The sequence below is a fragment of the Stegostoma tigrinum genome, chromosome 8 (assembly GCF_030684315.1).
Source record: "Stegostoma tigrinum isolate sSteTig4 chromosome 8, sSteTig4.hap1, whole genome shotgun sequence".
Taxonomy (NCBI): Eukaryota; Metazoa; Chordata; class Chondrichthyes; order Orectolobiformes; family Stegostomatidae; genus Stegostoma; species Stegostoma tigrinum.
Genome location: NC_081361.1, coordinates 43,953,455 through 43,959,786, shown reverse-complemented (window position 1 = coordinate 43,959,786; position 6,332 = coordinate 43,953,455).

Genomic DNA, 6,332 nt, shown 5'->3' with positions numbered 1-6,332 from the left:
CCAGAGTAAAAATAAAATGCTGGCAGGGAGTTTTTGGAATAGAAGAAAAGAGCTATTTTCACTGGAGCATCGGAGACTGAGAGGTGACCTTATAGAGGTTTATAGAATCATGAGGAGCATGGTAGAGTAAATAGCCAAGGTCCTTTTCTCATGATAGGGGTGTCCAAAACTAAAGGGTATAGGTTTCAGGTGAAAGGGGAAAGATATAGAAGGGTCCTGAGGGGCAACCTTTTCAGAAAGAGGTAGCACGTGTATAGAATGAGCTGCCTGAAGAAGTGGCGGATGTTGGTACAATTACATAATTTAAAAGGCATCTGGATGTGAACATGTATAGGAAGGGTTTAGAAGGTTATGGGCCAAATACTGGCAAATGGGTCTAGATCAATTTAGGATATCTGGTCAGCATTGACCAGTTGGACCGAGGAATCTGTTTTCATGCTGTACAACTATGATTCTGACCACGGATGCTGGAAATCAGAAAGAAAATCAGAAATTGCTGCAAAACCTAGCAGGTCTGGCAGCATCTGTGAGAGTAAGCAGCGTTAACTTTCCAGGTCCAGTGACCCTTCAGAACTGAGTGTAGCTATGAATAGGTTGGTATATATGCTGAAGATGAGGCAGAGGGATGGGGAAGGTGTCAGTGATAGTTGGAAATGGAGCCCTGAGAGAGGGAAGCACAGTTGGGTAGACAAAAACGGTGGGTAAAGGTCAGCCTGGGGGAATCAAGAGCTGTTAATGGGGACCATTAGTGGCTGATAATGAGCTGTTTATGGTAGCAACCTATGTAATGACAAGATCTGTTGTGTGGGGTCTGGGGTAAGGACATGTCAGTAGGTGCTCAGGCACGAAAATTATTGAACTAGATACTGAGTCTAGAAGCTGCAGTGTTCCCAAGGGGAAAATGAAATGTTCTTCCAGACTGTACTGAGCTTCACTGGACGACAGTAGCAACCCTGAAACAAAGAAGTAGGACAGGGAACACGGTGGCGTGTTGAAATGGTGGGCAACTAGAAGCTTAAGGTCATTTCTAGAGACAAAACATAACAGTTCTGCAAAGCAGTCACCCAATCTGCACTTCATCTCCACAGTGTAGAAGAGATCACATTTAAGCAGCAAATACAGTAGACTAGATTGAGTGAAGTACAGATAAATTGCTGCTTCACCTGGAAGGTGTATCTGGGGCCTTGCATAGTAGGGAGGGAGGAAATAAATGGGCGGATGTTAAACTTTCTGCAATTGCATAGGAAGTGCTGTGGGGATGGGAGATGTGGGATATGGGGAGGTGTCCGGAGTAGAGGAGAAATAGAACAGGATGTCCCTGAGGGAATGATCCCTGCGGAGGCTGACAAGGGAGGGGATCAAGTGTCTGGGGGTAGCACTGGAGGTGGCAGAAATGGTAGCTAATGATCCTTTGGATGTGGCTGCTGGTGGGATGGTAGGTGAGGATGAAGTGGACTCTATTGCTGTTGTATGAGGGAAGAGGGGTTGAGGGCTGAAGTATGGGAGATGTGTCGAGCATGGCTGAGGACCCTGCTAACATCAGTGGTGCAGAACCCTCAGTTGAGGAAATAGGTTGACATTTCCGGGGCCTCATTTCTGGGGATTTAGAATAGAAATAGGTAGTAACTGCAGCTTTCTAATTATATTGCCACTGTTGCCACATACGAAATAGGTGGACTGGGATAAAATGATCCTGCTGATATATAGTTCAACTAACTGAAGCAGACTTTCATCAAAACAATTGTTCATCATATATAAGCCTAAGTCCTTGCACATGTATTTGAACTGATATTTTCCTGTGAAGTGAATGTTGTTCATTTGATATTTCTCTACAGTATAATAGTGAATATCATTCAAAACTATTCCTTTGATTGTTAGGTACATGGGACTTTCTGAGATTCTGACTGATACTATATGAATGAGATTCTCCTTTAAATTAAGTATCAGAAACTATTAATCTATGAGGAGCATCGAAACTCAAATAATTCTGTTTTGACTCAATTTCTATGCATTTTCCAGCAATTTTATTCCAGATGCAATAGGAATGGAAACCGTGCTTTAAATTTCACAACCTCATGTTCCAGTGTTGCCTTGAAAGAGATCAACTAACTTAGCACAGAGTATTCTCACCTTGACCTTCTGGTCTTTATGGCTCAGAGATACATGGTGTAGTCCCTTGCCCTCTGGGCCATAGACAAAGCAATATTCTTTGAAATGAATGATCTGTACTATGACTTCTATTATGTTCTCCTACTAATATTGATTTGTGCCAAGTGTTTAAATTGGATTGACTTTTGCACTGTATATAGATTGGTATGGACTTCATGTTCCTGTTAATTAGAGCTATATATTTAGATTGTCTTTCTTGGCTACTTTAAATTGATTTTCTCTATATCTACTACTGATTTGATCTATTTGCTTAGATCAACTTGTACTTTGCACTGCACTGATAAACACACACAGCCAGGCTGTTGGGACTGATTAGACAAATTGCAATGTGCATTACTGTAGTAGGAATGTGTCTTTGAGACTGGGATTGAATTTCTCTTGCAATGTACCTGCACATCACATGCTGAGCGCCATTGCTGGGTAAAACATGAAAGATAATCCAGTCATGACTTGACAATCATGAATTTCAATTAGCTTTGTATACATGTATCCAATGGGCATTCATCTAATGGCTTGCTAGTGAACTGAAGAGGAAGCGAGTATATCAGAGGCATAACAATTTGGGGGTTGGGGAGGCAAATCCCTGTGGAGGGTAAAATCTAGTTGATAGTTTGGATGCTGGAATGAGGTTTGAGAATAGGTAATCAGCAGAATTCAGTGCTAAAATTACTATTTTTATTTCCTGACGCAACCAATTAAGCAAGAAGAAAGTATAATCTTGTATTGGAGTGTAGTAAATTGCTGAATGCTCCTTAAAAGGAGTCCAATCCTGGTGAACTCAATTATCTCTACATCTGTGTGATGTGGATGTTATTGCTGGTATATGTGGAGTCATTACTTTGCATTTAATTCCAAAACCTAGATGAAACATTTCAGAGGGTCTACCTTCACCATTCACCACGACCTGCATGCTCCTCTCCAAGCCACTAACCATCCTGAATTGGAAATAGAATGCCATTCTCTAACTGGCACTGGCTCAAAATACTGGAACTCCCTTCCTGACTGTACTGTATATGTATCTGCACCAAATGGATTTCAGTGGCCCAGGAAGTCAGCTCACCACCATTTTTTACAAAGCAATCAAGGATGGCTACAAGAGGCTGGCTCAGCCAGCAAAGCATCAGTTGAATGGATAAAAACATCTAAAGAAGCGCATGTAGGCACAACAACTCAAATTACAAGTGAACTGAAACATTCCACCACACAGGCTGAAATGGACAGGGCCTGGGGAGTTGTAATTTACAGTGTGCATGTGCTCAAACTCATACATTTCCTCTGGATAAATTTGATGCTGAAGATACCAAAGTGAAAATATGCCTTAACTATTAATTAAAGTTCTTTATGCTATGAGGCAATTGAAAAATCTCATGTTTAGCTCAAGGTTATTTATAATACTTGAAAATCAAAGTACTGCTGAATTTGGAAACCCGAAATAAGACAAAAGGTGTTGGAAACACTCAGCAACTCAGGCACATCTGCACAAGAGAAATAAAGCCAACAGGTGGAATTTTCCAATTTGGAGTCCAACATAGGAAGACACGAACAAAGAACAAGAATGGGAACTCCAGTTTTTGAGCCTGCTCTGCTATTCGTTAAGATCATGGCTCATTTGATTTTAACCTCAATTCTATATTTTTTCATTCCCTGTTTTCTTTTGGTCCACCTTGTAATCAAGAATCCATCTTACCACTGCCTTAAAAATATTTAAAGATTCTATATCCATTGCCTTTTGAGAAAGGGAATGGCTCAAATGACATTGGCTTGTTAGAGGTTGCCATTTTTGCCAGACCCTTTGACACTCGCACTGGCTGAGCCCTGCAGAAGACATGGCTCTGTAGCCAGTCATAATCAAAAAGTTGAACATGCCTGGACAGGCAGGGGTACACCAGACAGTGACACCAGAGGACCTCATCAGAGTATAGCAAAAGTAAGAGTCCATCCAAGTTCTGTCTATTGCTGTGGCTCTGACATGCGAGCACTTGTCTGTCTCCATGGAAAGAAGCTACCTATGAGGCACACGCCCACAAAAAAATTCAGCAGCTATTAGATATATCTTGGGCCTGCACTCCATCACAGTAGACCTAGGTTAAGTCTATCAATGGCAAGGTGAGAAGAGAATGCAGCACCTCAACCTAATTCCAGGTGCCAGCAGGTGTTCAAAAGGTGCAGAAGCACTAGCCAGGAACACAATGAGTTTCAAGTCCTAACACACTAGTGGTCCATTACCTCTCTGCCTCTTTACTGACAATGACCCCACTATTTGAAGCAGGCCAGGTCAAAAGGAGTGCACCTGTACCTATGTAGGTGACTCAGCAGGTCATGACATTCCAGGGCTAAAGCCCCAAATGACACCTGCCTAAGTCATCACAGTCACTGGGCGTATCACTAGAAGGCCCCCTCCATCTCAGTTGGGGAACTGTTTCAGGGCAGCACGAGATGTAGGGGTACAGAAAGAAAGAAGATATTTTCAGGGCACATTGGTGGCACAGCTATTCATTACATGCATTCAATCTGCACTTCCATAAATATGTAATCACTTGCATTATTATAACATCTGCTGTAATTTCATTATGCAGGTAGGTTATGGAGTAGAACATCTGTTTAAGAAGAGACAGTGAAGCTCCATCAAGACACCTTTCAATATCTCACATCATCAGCAATGTGTGAGTCTAGAGTAGTTCCAATAACCCAGCATTTGGGCATTGAGGTCAAAGCTCCAGAAATTTATCTCATGGACACTGGCTTTGTCTGACAAGGTTACAGTGAGGACACTGGGTGTAGGATTGTGACATTACTGATTTAAATTGTTTTTGTGGTGTCCATAATGGTGAAATGTAACTGGGCTGGATGTGGGAAAGAAAGATCATTTCTCTGGTTAGAGGTCTCCATAGCCAGGCCAAACAATCTCAGTGTATGAATGAGGCAATGCATTTTTGTGGGGGCCAGAGGGAAGCTTTTGAATTTATGTAGACTATATTCATAGAAGAGTAATCACTGAGGATGCTTAGCAATAACAGTGGTACAATCCAGGAACCTGATATTCTCCAGCACTGTGGGGATAATGAGGAAATAAGGTAAACATTGACATCAGGATCTCTAAAGTGAGTGTTCCCTCCTGTTTGCCTGACGCAAGACCCATAATACTGTAATATCAAGGTGTACAGCTGAATGAATACAGCAGGTCAAGCAGCATTAGAGGAGCAGAAAAGCTGACGTTTCGGACCTAGACGCTTCTTAAGAAAAGGGTCTGGAGAAGGGTCTAGGCCCGAAACGTCAGCCTTCCTGCTCCTCTGATGCCACTTGGCCTGCTGTGTTCATCCAGCTCTACGACTTGTTATCTCAGATTCTCCAGCATCTGCAGTTCCGACTATCTCACTCCCCTCATAATGCTGTTTCCTTCTAAGACCCCGTTCACAATTTTCTGCACTATGGTACAGCTGCAGTTGTATGTAATTATTGCAAAAGTTCAGTTAGTGCACGCAGTTTGATGCTTCTAAGTGATCACAGCACTATCATATTGAAATTTAAAATGCAACCTTTACTTGAAACAATAATGCAAAATTAAAAGAATTGCAATTGCAATCAGTGAGGATCAAGGTCAATATGCCTCCAAGATGAGGCAGCTGTTTCCCAGCAGCTAGTTTCCAAAAACATATTACAAAAAGTAAATATGTCCAAGTACATCAAGTACCTTGTTGTCAGTCTGTCATAAGATCGTCACAGGCCTGTCTGCTTCATCAAACCATTACCTCGACTTCTTTCGGTCTGTAAGTAATTTTCTGACTCATGTCAAGATTTTAACTTGCCCCATCATCTTCAGAGGAGATATCTCACACCTGCTTCTCCTCTCAAGATGTCTCTTGTTCCTGAGTGAGGTTGTGGTGTGTGCAGTACACTATAATATAGAGGGTGCTGTCTCTAGGATACACTGTAATTCGGCAAACTACCAGTCCAGGCTTTGAACTGCACTTTCAGGAGGCCTATGGTCTGCTCAATAATGTCTCTACAGAGACACATGCAAAGATAAACCTCTTTTCGGCATTGGTCTGAGTATTCCTGACAGGTGCCACCAGGCATTGAGAGGGTAGCTCTAGTCTCCCAGAAACTAGCCCTGTTTGCAGCTAGTGTCATTAAAAGATGCAAGCACCTGTGAGTGCTCCAGA